Source organism: Paralichthys olivaceus, chromosome 9 (assembly GCF_024713975.1).
Source record: "Paralichthys olivaceus isolate ysfri-2021 chromosome 9, ASM2471397v2, whole genome shotgun sequence".
In the NCBI taxonomy this organism is placed as follows: Eukaryota; Metazoa; Chordata; class Actinopteri; order Pleuronectiformes; family Paralichthyidae; genus Paralichthys; species Paralichthys olivaceus.
In genome coordinates, this window is record NC_091101.1 from 14,584,128 (window position 1) to 14,596,396 (window position 12,269).

General features: G+C 38.4%; 1 protein-coding gene across 2 annotated transcripts in view; it reads right to left on the bottom strand.

The window, feature by feature from the left end:
• Positions 1 to 8,929, bottom strand: part of ahnak (AHNAK nucleoprotein) — a 35,267-nt gene extending 26,338 nt beyond the window's left edge. Inside the window, exons 1-2 of one of the 2 annotated variants that reach the window (XM_020098687.2) lie at positions 8,824 to 8,929; positions 5,601 to 5,998 (exon numbers count right to left, since the gene is read on the bottom strand). The gene's annotated coding sequence lies outside the window, so the exon portion shown is untranslated. Of the gene's footprint in view, positions 1 to 5,600; positions 5,999 to 8,823 lie in introns of those variants that run through there. The other variant, XM_069531931.1, reaches the window with a different exon arrangement.
• Between the last annotated feature and the right edge of the window lie 3,340 nt (positions 8,930 to 12,269).

Consider the following 12,269-nt stretch of genomic DNA (forward strand, 5'->3'; position numbering starts at 1 on the left):
TTGTGAAGAGTAGGAATACCACAGTCCACGAGGCGGACCTCTGTGCTGTGCTTACAGAGGGAGCAGCTCAGTGCACAGCCCCTCCCAGGCCTCCAGTCACACACATTCCTTGATAGAGTCGTCAGTCCAGCTGGAAGGGAGCCCAGCCTCTCCCCACAGTGACTAACTCCGAAGAAATGTCCAATTTCTCTCTAACTGCCCACCCTGCACCCTGAGTGCCCACTCCCCTGCAGTCAGTTCACCACACTCTCCCCTCTATAGGTTCTGCTCAAATAAACAAAAATGCCACGTTCAGTCAGACATGCACCTTTGATTGCATCCTGAAACACACACCCTAAAATGAATTCTGAGATGATAAGTTGAATGAATCCCATTTTCATCATCCATATCATCATCAATATAATCACTTCAGCTAGCATTTGGTTGATGAAACAAATAACAGTCTACACCTCACTACTATCTATATCCATATATTCCATAATATTCTTCTTTGAATTGAAGGCACAAACCTGAATGTCAGACTTTTTTAGTTTGCTCTTAAGAAGGTCGCAGCACACTGGATATTGTTCAAAGTGGTTGTAGTCAATTAATCTGCTTGACTGCCAAATCCAATAGAATTAGTGGACAGAAAATAGGAGCAGTGTGACAATGATTAAAGCTCAATCATAAGTGAATCAGGCACAGCTGTGCTGGTGAATGATACGATTTGATTAGGAGCAAATAAAAAGGCCTCAGTGTAGAAAGAGAAAAGGGAGAGAGGAGCAGTAACCAAATCAATGGTGTTGTCAAACCAAAACAGACCATCTGTTCCCGACTCTGCATTGTAGTTTGACTCAGCAAGTGCAATAAACACAAAAAGAGACACAGCAGGCCCCACCGTGGGTTCTCTCATCCCTCAAACCGGCAGATAGGACATGCATGTGTGACGCATATAAAAGGAATTTGCCTCAAAATAAATGCTTCTTTTTTGCACTCCATAGTCCACATAGCCCTAAACCAAACCACAAGTCCTGCAGAAGACCAAAGCCTGCCCACTGACGCCAACTTGGCCTGTTGCTGATTATGCTATTGTGACTTTGGCAGGAGTCGTTCAACAAATGGAAAAACTAATGAAAACCCCTAAAACACTCTTCTCTTGCTTTTATGAGATCACAAACAAGACCAGGAGTTGTGCTGAGAGAACATTTCCACAATACCTTGATTTCCATGTAAATTATACATCTTCATCTTAAGTTCACAAAAGCACAGTGGCAGAAAGTCTGAATACTGTATGAAGTGGTAAGTGCCAGATAACTCATGGCTCCTGTTATGACTCATTGTTCTCTGTTACTTCCCTAAATATCTAATGAGGGATGATCTCAATTTGAATTTCCTCTCCCAGGGTGTATTCCATTTTTTCTTTCTGTGCTTTAGAGGGAAATTTTTACTTGTCATCCAACGATCACAACCTGTAACTGTGGAGCACCATGTAATCATTTTACGGCATTACATGTTATATTGGTCAATACAAAAAGGTGACTTAACAATTGAAATAGCACAACAGTAACTATTTGCAAAAGTTAGACATGAATAAAGCTGAAGTTTTGAAATGAGAAGTGATCCTGGACTGGGTCTTATGGGCAGTTTCAGAGTCAAAAAACAGCACATGAAATATAGGATGAAGAAAAACACAGCAATATATCTGATGGTGACATATATGGCATAAATAGTTGAACTAGAGTGAGAGAAAGTGAAATAGGGTGAATTTTTTACAGCTCTGTCACATACTTATGATATCATTTGAGGTTTGCAGACATCCATAACAGCCTTATATAGGCCCTGACTGACCTTAACTCAATTTAATTTGGCAATTTGGTCAGGATTTGTTTCAGTCTACAGCTGTTGTTTGAACAAGAACAAATGCAAGTCCATTCATGGAGCAGGAGGCAAGAAACTTAAGAGGAGGGCTAGATGGATCCAATGGCAGCAGAATGTGTATATAGACAGATAATTACCTTAGCTAGTTGTATAACTTTAAGCATATGCATTCGGTTAGTGACTGTATTCACACCACACCAGTGTAGAGTTGTTTAGAACACATGCATGTTGGATTCTGAGGAGTGCAGTCCTTGAGAATCTTGTGCCAGATAAAGAAAGCCTAAACAAAGCTGCATTTCTAAATTTACATTCCATGTCCTGCTGCCCTGACATTTTGTGTGCCTCATTCCAAAGTGATTCTTTGTAACAGATGCTACATGTCAACCCTTTTGCATGGCAACATAATAGTGTTTGAGGGGGGTGGGGTGCAGGTTAGACAGTAAGTGGGCGGACACCAGGCAGTGCAGTACCGCAATAGTTATGTAAGTCTTATTGTTTTTGGATTGTTTTGTAGCACATATGTTTGGCGGCGCACCGGTGAAAGTTACTTATTTATCAGAAAATTATTTTCATCCATTTTTTAAAATTCCATGCTCACTAAAGTCACACCAAGCTTGAAGCTAAAATGAAGTGTGAATTTATTTATGCATAGGCATGGGTGGGTATTCAGTGTGACTTGTGATCTGTCTCATTTTACCTCTCAAACCACTATCAAACACAACAAGGCAGCCGGTGCTAATTGATAGGCACTCCATAGAGCATACTGAGGAAATGCTGAAACATTCCAAACCAGCAGTGGATGGATGAGAAGGGAGTGGCTGCTGAGTGGATTGCATAGAAAGACTAAAATCGCACTCTACTGTTTGATGTTTATTTGCAGTTGTAAGAAAAGTAAACTTCCCTCACTGGTACAGTTGTGTATCTACATGTTCCCAATTGTTTTATTTAACCAGTCTTTAGGGTGGGACTTCAGTGAGTCAACTAGGACTTCCGGATGTCCAAGAGCCTAGCTTTGCTTCTGGAAAAAAAGCTATAGTTTTTATTTCATTCACCCTCCCCTCTTTCAGTTTATTCATTACATCCACCTCTCTTTGCCCATCCATGTGGTTCCTCCTTCCAACCACCCAATCAACAAACCCATGAGGAAATGGGAGAGGAAGTGTGCGAGAGACCAGTTTCTTTCCGTTTCACACTGGCATGGTGAAATGCTTTGATAAATATTTTTGACATGATCGGACTGAGGTTCTAAACTGTTGTGACACATGGCCTTTACTTCAGGAGAGTAAAGATGCTATTTATCACATGGTTGGCAAGTGCAACAAAATAATCAATAATGTCACAGCGGGATATCTGCCATGATGACTGAGCAAGATTTTATCGATAAAGCTTCTTCAAAATTTCAGTGTGGTTTTTTTAACATTACAAATGTATGGCATTCATTTAAGTGACATCTTGCAGTAACATAGCCTCAACATTGCCACAGTGATAATATTAATGTATTTAAATAAACAGTATTAATAACATAAGGCCGAACTAAGCATTTTAGCAGCTCACAGTCAGGAACCCTTTCTGAAAATTTCCTTCCTTGAAACATTAGTTCTGTATTTATTCTTGCAGTAAAACACTCTACCTGTTGTAACTCAGTACGTGCCATGTCATCACCAGGTAAAACATGAATGTTTGAAATGTTTTGAACACTAAACATATTTTAACTTAAATGACAACCTACTACCCAAAGACCTTGTGGCCCTCTAGACCATTTGGCTTTTTAAGCAGTCTGTGTCACAATCAATCACCTTGACAAGTGAAATTTGAGAAATGCCAGACACTCACAGCTATAGGGCATTAGGCATGAGTTAAGTGTGCATTTTAGAAAAGTCTGTGCAGAGCAAAAAGCAGCTCTCTCTAACACTCCTCTAAATGACTCTTGGGTGTGGCTGAGGCAGAGAGCTGTGGAGGACAGGCAACTGCACACAAATAAATTTGACTTTCAAGTAAGATTCAACGAAGGATTATGCCTGTTTTTATCGGCTTTTTCCTGTACATGAACATATGCACTTGAAATGCAGACCAGACGATGATGATTCTCGTTTGAACCACACCTAGAAAGATGCCGTTTATGCATTAAAAATATATAAACAGCAGAAAAACAAAAATCTTCAACTTCTGGCTTTATAAAACAAATTTCTCTCTTTCTGCAAATGTGTGAAGTTTTTTGGTCCCCCTCTACGCCTCAAGCCTGTTTTCAATTAGCTTGTCCTTCCAAACCACTACATTCCATTACTCCCCTCCTCGCCCCCGCCCCGCCCATCCCCCTTCACTAACTCAGTCTCTGGCTATTCCCCCCCTGCTCTTCGTCTCCTCACTCTCCTCTCCTACACACTCTGGCCAGGAGCTCAGGTTAAAGGAACCAAGGTAAAAGTCACAGAGAGAAATATCTGTCTGCCAAAGACTTTAAAAACTAAGCCATAGTGAAAAATATACGCCTCACTGCGAATCAGCACTGATAGTTTTGAACTTGAGCTGGAGGGAGGTGAAACAACTGATATCATATCAACCTTGAGAAAAAATCACCACATTCCACAAAAAAAGACTACATAAAAGACCAATATATGAGATTTTAAAAGTTCATTATGACAGCCCTCTATACAACTAAGTGGACAGGTTAAGAAAAAGATATGATTAGGCCCCAGGAAACTCAATCAATGACCATTGGATGTGACGACTGTCTGCAGCATGTATGAGTTTTTTTCCTTTCTTTTTATTTTTTTGCTGTAAAGGGTGTGCCTCTTATAGGAGACAGCGAAGCAAGAAGGGAGGGAGAAAAAAAGGAGGGGGTGGAGTGAGGTAAAGGAGAGGAATCCACACCCAAGCTTGTTGCTGCAGGCTTACAGAGGGAAGTACCTTTATATTTTAATTTAAGTCTCAGCAAAAGGTGCTGGACAGACAAGAAAAACACCTGTGCAATATAATCAACGCAAATAAACCCAACCCTCACATCAGCCCCTTTGCCATTTATCTTTTTTTTCATAGTGTGCGGGATACTACAGATGTAAAAATGTTTGTTATCCAAAACAAAAGCGTAATGTATATATATAAAGGCAAACCACTTTGCACAACAGTCAAATTACACTACACAAAGAAAAAGTGATGAGATATTAACTCTCCTCATCTAAAGGGACTACGTTCATATATGGGTCTTCTATATTCTCTTTAAAATGGTTGGTCCCGCAATTTTATGCACCTTGGATAACAAGCTTTGTGTGCAGTTGAAGGAAAAGTGAAGTGCGCATTCAAGTCTGCATTCATGTGGTGGCTGTGGGTACACACCCACTGCTCATGTGCTGCACCATTTTAGATCAGTAAGGTTATTATGATATCCACATTGCTGCCACTTTCAAATATCACAGAAACTCTCAAGCAACATTTCAAGTGTTCTATTTATAAAGGTAAACACCACAGCAAAATTCCCCTATAGGCAAACCATAGTATACCACAGGAGTTATAAAGTAGGACAAAGTCACTCTAACGCTACAACTGATACACAGTCTCAACCTCTAGCACCCACTGGAAAAGTTCAGGAAAGTTGAATTCACAACTTTGATACTAGTGCAATTTAGTTATTGAACTTCGTGTGAATGAAGTCCTATAATTACAATCACTTTTTAGGTAAAGCACAATAAGAAACAAAGTTCAGAAACTCATTCACTTCAGTCTGAGGTAATAAAAATTTGCATCTTTACCTTTGCGCAGTCTGTGCGCCCAAGAAGCCTCACACCAACTTGAGCATCCTGGAAAAACGTGTCCAGTCCCCAGTCCAAAAGCACTTCTTCACAGCTTTGCAGTCTGTTAGGATTCTGTCACTCCTTTCCTTTTTCTCGATCAACCAAGTTTCCAGGGCGTTTTCTCCCCCTCTCTCCCTCCCTTCTCTGATGTGAGTTGATTTTAACTTTTTCTTCTGTGTGGCTGAACGTCTGGGCTGAGCAGAGAGGTTGGACAGGGAGCTGCGTAGGACTCCTGTTTTGCAGAGGGAGGGGAATGCAGGGGAGGGAACCGGTGCGAGGGAGTGGTCCTCAGCAGCTGGGACCACCCACTGCTTCACACAGGGCTCTCCGATGACTTGGAACAGGAAAAGTAACTTCTGTTTTAAAACACATTCATTGTAAAATGCCTTAAATTAAATTTCGATGAATAAATCTGTTTATTTCACAGCAGTCTGTGCTTTTGAAAGTGCTGTTATCAAAAGCACTTAAACGGTCAAAGTGATCGATAACTGAGAAGATATTTTAATCCTAATGTGACAGGGGTTTTTTTGGAATGGCTTTGGATATTTTTGCTCCATTATTGCTGCCAACAATAATACAAAACTTGAAAAGATTTCTGACTGTTTTGAGCTAATTCAAGGCACACAACACACCTCACTATACATGCATACACTGGGATTAGCCTTTAACTGCCTTGCATAAATGCTTATACATCTCTGCAAGGCAGTTAACAGTCAAAATCCACTAAATCTTATTCTTGTTCCTGTTCCCCTTTTCCTTCTATGACATATTAAAAAAAACTTCTAACTTTTAACTCAAATAGTTTTTCATCAGTTTTTGTCTCATGTTTCAGAATCAGATTGAAGTAAGCAGGGTAACACACCACAAAATGGTTATCATATGATAGACAATGACATAAACATGTTATTACAGCATCTAAATTACTGCACACAAACTCACAGAAAGTGATCATTAACAAAATGACTCAGGGAAGGAGTCCTTTACTTACGAAGAGTAAAATGTCTATTTACATGATTGGATTTTATGTGTTTCTCTTTGTTTTGTTATAAAAGGCCCACCATGAACCCAATCTTTTTGAATTGGAAAAGCTGCATGTTTTATATTAAATAACTTTATTTCTGTTTTGGATTTTTTTTTAAAGTTTATGGAAGCATACTTAAAAATGTAATTTTTCATCACACTTCATCACACTCAGATGAAAACAGCAATTGTAAATGTAATCTGAAAAGTTTTTTGTATAAGTACTATTCTGTCTTCCCTGCATTATTTTGTAATAGTCAGTGTCACAAGATTTTGTTAAAGTCTAAGTCTTAAGTTCATTTCAAGTTTTTTAAGAATACTTTACATCCACGATGCAATATTTAAGTTTTTTTTTCCCTTTCTCAAAATGTTACCATGGATCAAATTTTAGTCTCCACACAGACATACAAGTCTTGTCTCTACAAGCTATGGTGCAGGACAAGTTAAAGCAAACTGACTCACTCTGAATATTAAAAAAAAAACTTGTTATTCTACACTTTCAAACTTTTGCTCTAGAAAACTCAAAACAAAAGAGTTGTGCAATGGTGAAGTTGAATATGTACAATACATCCGTTTCATCGCAGTGGAGAAATGAAAGTGATGCCATGAGGCGCTGAGACAGTGGCATATTGGGTGTGGCCTCAGGGTTATTCAGCCTGGGATTACAGGTAATATTGGGTCAGCAAATGACACCTTACAGGCTTATGAATGAAAATGTCAGATAAAATATGATTTCAGTAACTAAAACAATGTTTAAGTTGTCTCATGATGCCACCCAGCCCTGTAAATGAAACTTCCTCATGAACACCATCTGCCATGTTTCAAATGTTTTCACATTTTCAAATGTGAATATTGTTATGATGGTTTTATCACTGAGCGGAACTCTCACAGTTTAGGTTGCCATGTTCAAATGTGGAGAAGCAGAAGTTCATCCATTTATCCATGTTTTTTATATTTTTAATCACATATCCAGTTTTTTTATCTTTCTACCATACATCACTTTAACTATCAATATTTCAACTTCTGTTCGATCATGTTGAACCATTTCAACCATTTCTCTATTATTGCTTTAGCCATGTATCCATTACTTTGAGAATTTGTTGCTATTAAGCATTTAAACCATTTAGCTACCCATTGCTTATAGTTAACTATTTCAACCATTTTTCAGGGCCTTTTTCAATGTATCATATCCTAACATTTTTAAATAATTAATTCATAGCTTTGAGAGTTAAATATATACATTAATAACAATAATAATATTTAAATAATTTATTCCTGACATTTTCAATTAATCATATATTAAATGTACAGTGTGTAGAATTATTTCTTGTTGTTGAAAATGCATGTTGCAGCTAAACACCCCTCACTTCACCACATGAAAAAGAACCTGTGGCAGCCTTTAATTGTCATAAAAACTCAAAAGGTGTTTAGTTTGTCCAGTCTGGACTAATGTAAAAAAAAACATGGCGGCCTCCGTAATGAGGGTCCCCTGGATGTAAATATAAAGTATTTGAATATAAAGGGCCCTTTCTGGGGTAAAGAAAACAACAATTCATACAATTTAGATGAAACGAACTAGTGAAAACATAATTATTCTACATTAAATTTCTGCCAATAGTTCCCTTTGACCTAAATCTTACACACTGGACCTTTAAATTTAAATAGTTATCCATTACATTAAGCTAGCTATCTCAACTATTTACCATGTCATTTTCAATATATCAAATCTTAATATTCTCAAACTATTTATCCATCACATTCAATATTAAATCCATTACTTCTGGCTAACTATTTCAATTATTTTGCAATTACTTTAAGTTATCTATATCGAACATTTATTAATTACTCTAAGTAAACTTTATCAAGTATTTATCCATTACTTTTACTTAACAATTCTAAACAATTTGGCATATTCATTGCTTTAAATGTTAATTAATTCTGTATAAGTATTTAACCATGAATACATATCTTCTAGCTAACTATTTCAAACATTTTAACCATTACATTAAGCTAACTTATTGAATTGTCTCTGCTTTCGTTCTAACTATTTGTTGAAACAATTGTGACTTTACATTTAACATTTTCACACTCAGCAATAACTTGCAGTGTTTCCTAGCTACAGTTGAGTGAATATTAAACCAAACCACAACTCTATACTCACATATACATGTGGAACCCTGGTTTCCGTGTGTGCAAACTTCAGATGGGCTGTCCTGTGTGTTGTGGATGCGTGTGTTGTACGTGTGTGTTGGTGAACGTGGCCTCTGTGTGTGCTTGTTCAACTCTCACGTCAAAGTTCAGCGTCCTCGAAGCACTCCTCACCTCCTTGTCCACATTTCGCAACCACGTGCTCTGTGAGGTGAGACACTGGAAACAATGTGCTGCGAGCAGCGGAGGGAACAGAGGAAGTAACTCCGTGGCTCTGCGGGGTACGAGCAGGGAGTGGCACACACGTACATGTGCCCGCGTGCCTCGTGCATGCACGCACGCGCGCACACACATTTTAATATTACCACATCACACCATTATGGCAGAGAGTTCTGATTTAGTTTTCTCTCCAAACAGCGGTCAGCTCTCCCTCAGAGGGAGGACCCACTGTTTGTTTACGTGTTTGTGTAAGTGTGTCATTCTGTGTGTGCATGTGTGTGCACACAGAGATAAAAGTAAAGGAGGATTCCCAACTAAGATAAGCAGAGACCCCCAAAGAATGTATGTGGTATTCACTCTTTGGACTGTAACAATCTTTTAAAGCAAACAAATGTAAAGGTCAGTGACACCTTTACCTCCTATTGGCAGCAGAGGACACTTGCTATGTTTATATATTAATTTATATCACATCATTCAAAGGACTTATGTCTCAGCAGGATTTGAAACAATGTGTCCATGCATTTCAGCGTTGCCAGATGGGAAATGTTAAAGTGTCGTACCAGAATTTTAAAATCATCGTATTTTGAGGAAAATTATCCAACACTACCAGAGGAAGGATAGGACGCTCAATAGTGATGTTTCGAAGTGATTTAGGCACAAGGCTCTCATTTTGAAACATGGCACAGGAAAGACTTGTGTTAAGCTAGCGGGATATGGCTTCACGGTGCGACGGTCTCGTTTATCATCACAAGCATGATGGGCTGAAAAGACATCACATCAGAAAAGATGTGTAAATACAGACGTGATCCATATTTTACTATCCAGATTACAACTGATAATAATAAGTGTCTCAAAATAATCAAATTATCATACATCATCTGTTATTGATCGTACAGAAGGCAAAACTATTGTACAAATATGATAATTATCATACATCTGGCAATAGTGATGCATTCATCTTCAGCTGATTTGACAAATAACATGATGTTTTTAGGGTGTCTCTAAAAAATCGAGCAGAAAGCTGCATCTGATTAAAAATGCAGCCTAACCCTAATAACAAAGCCTTTTTCAGATGAGGCCTCTGCAGCACAACAACACAAATCTCTGGAGCGTTCAGGTGATATCGACACCAGCATCGGCTCTTATCACTAAACACTCTCTTGACATTTACTTCACTGTCTTCTACATGTATGGTGCTGCTTTTTCATCCTGAGATATTTATTTTCTATTTGTTTTTACAAAGCACTGAATGGTTTGGCCAAACTACATTTCTAATCTACCGCTGTACGTTATGAACCATCCAGACCTCTGCTTTTTGTCAAACCTAATAACGGAGATGTACTGCCAGTTTTTTATGCTCTACATTCATAGAAAGAGTGCCCAGACAACAACAGGTCTGCCACAATTATCATCTTATTTTCATTTTTTATTCTCTATGTAATTCTTTTAAATTTCCTGCTAAATGCTTATGTTTTGCATTATCTTGCTTCTACAATTTAACAGGATTACTGATATACTGCCTTTTTGTTGAAATGTGCTATACGTATACATATATATATACACATTTTGTAATTGCTATAGATGTGTGTTGGTTATCCTCGGCACACAAAGTGACCTGCTACTGTACCTGTTTGCTCAGTTTCACGCATGTTTGACTTATCATTGAGGTGTGGCTGCGTTGTTGCCTTTGAAGAAGTTTCAGCTTTGAGAGTTTGCTGCTTCTAGACAGACAACTCCTATGAAGTGTGCGTGTGTAAACAGCAGGACTCCTGTCCCGTCTTTGTGCTGCTCAACGACTTTTCTGCAGGTTTTCCAATGTTTATGGTCACATAACAACCCCACAGTAAACACTTTCCCCGCTGTGTTACTTTACTGCAGAAGAACCATATTTGTTTTCCACTTATACTTTCTTAAACTAATGAGGTGAAAACGATTTTTAGAAAGCTACCGTTATTGAGAAGCTACGATGGCCAAGGTCTAACTCCATTGCAGCTTCAAAAAAATACACATGAACAAACAACCAAATACCCAAATGCACTGCAGACACACATCACAACCAAATAGACACACAAAACGTTTTTTTGCTTGTGTTGTCAATTTGCACATTTTCTTGAGTTGCAATGAGCTGTCTCTGCCACTGTATTTCACACTTGTGAAGTCAAAATAAATTAACAGCTGAAGTTGGAGGTAGAAGAGTTAGAGAACGAGTTAAGAGACAACTAAAATGTGGGTTGTGCAATGGCCATAAAACAAAACATCTGCGCCATGTCCTGAATATTTTGCACGTCTAGTGCATGTTTTTATTGACTCAATCCTCTGTGCCTGTGACTGCTTCATGGCAGGTCATGAATACAAGGATATGTGGGAATGGGTGTGTTTCCTGGTCCTAGGTGTGTCAGCCAGTGTGAACCAACGCAAATAGTTTGGCTCAGACGTGCGATGAGTCACGGCCCATGACTACAATGAAAACAGGGAAGCTCAAACTATAGAGGAAAGGAAAATCAGAGGATTAGATGGATGGAGGGTCAAATGAGGTTGTGCATGTATGTGTGTACGTCTGTGTGTGATTAATGTCTCCTGCACGAGAAGACAAATCACATGGCACTGAGCAAAACTCTAACTTGTGATATGGTATGATTATTTAAATTCTATCAAACATGCTTGAGCAACTATTTGGCTCTGCCCAGAGTCATGAGAGCCAGATGGGTGGGAGCTGCACATTTGATTGTGCAACGCAGTTTAATCAGACACAAAGGAATTATCTGAGAGAGAGAGACTGAGAGAGTGAGAGTGAGAGAGAGAGAGAGAGACAGTTATTAACTCAAAAAATAGTTTTGAAAGTAGCATAGAACAAGGTCAGGAAAGACACAATTGTTGAATCATATTTGCAAAATGTCACTGGAATTGGAATTCTTTTAAAATCCAGATAATGTGGGCAGTGTACTTAGCAAATGGCCCATTTGAATTAGTCATCAAGATCATTTGTGAGAACATGAGATACAATAGAAGGTTTTGATACCAAATAATCTACGCTTGATAAAGTAGCTCAGTGTTTGCTGATCTTTTTATTCTTGTGTGTGTCTGCTGCAAAAGTCAAACTTAAATGGTTCGGAAATATGCATGTGTCATGTATTTAGGAGCTGTGTTTGTGTAATTTAATAATCCATTATTCCTAAATGAAGGCATTGGTTGAAATCGTAAACAAAATAGTGATTTACATTAACAGCAAACCTATTCAAA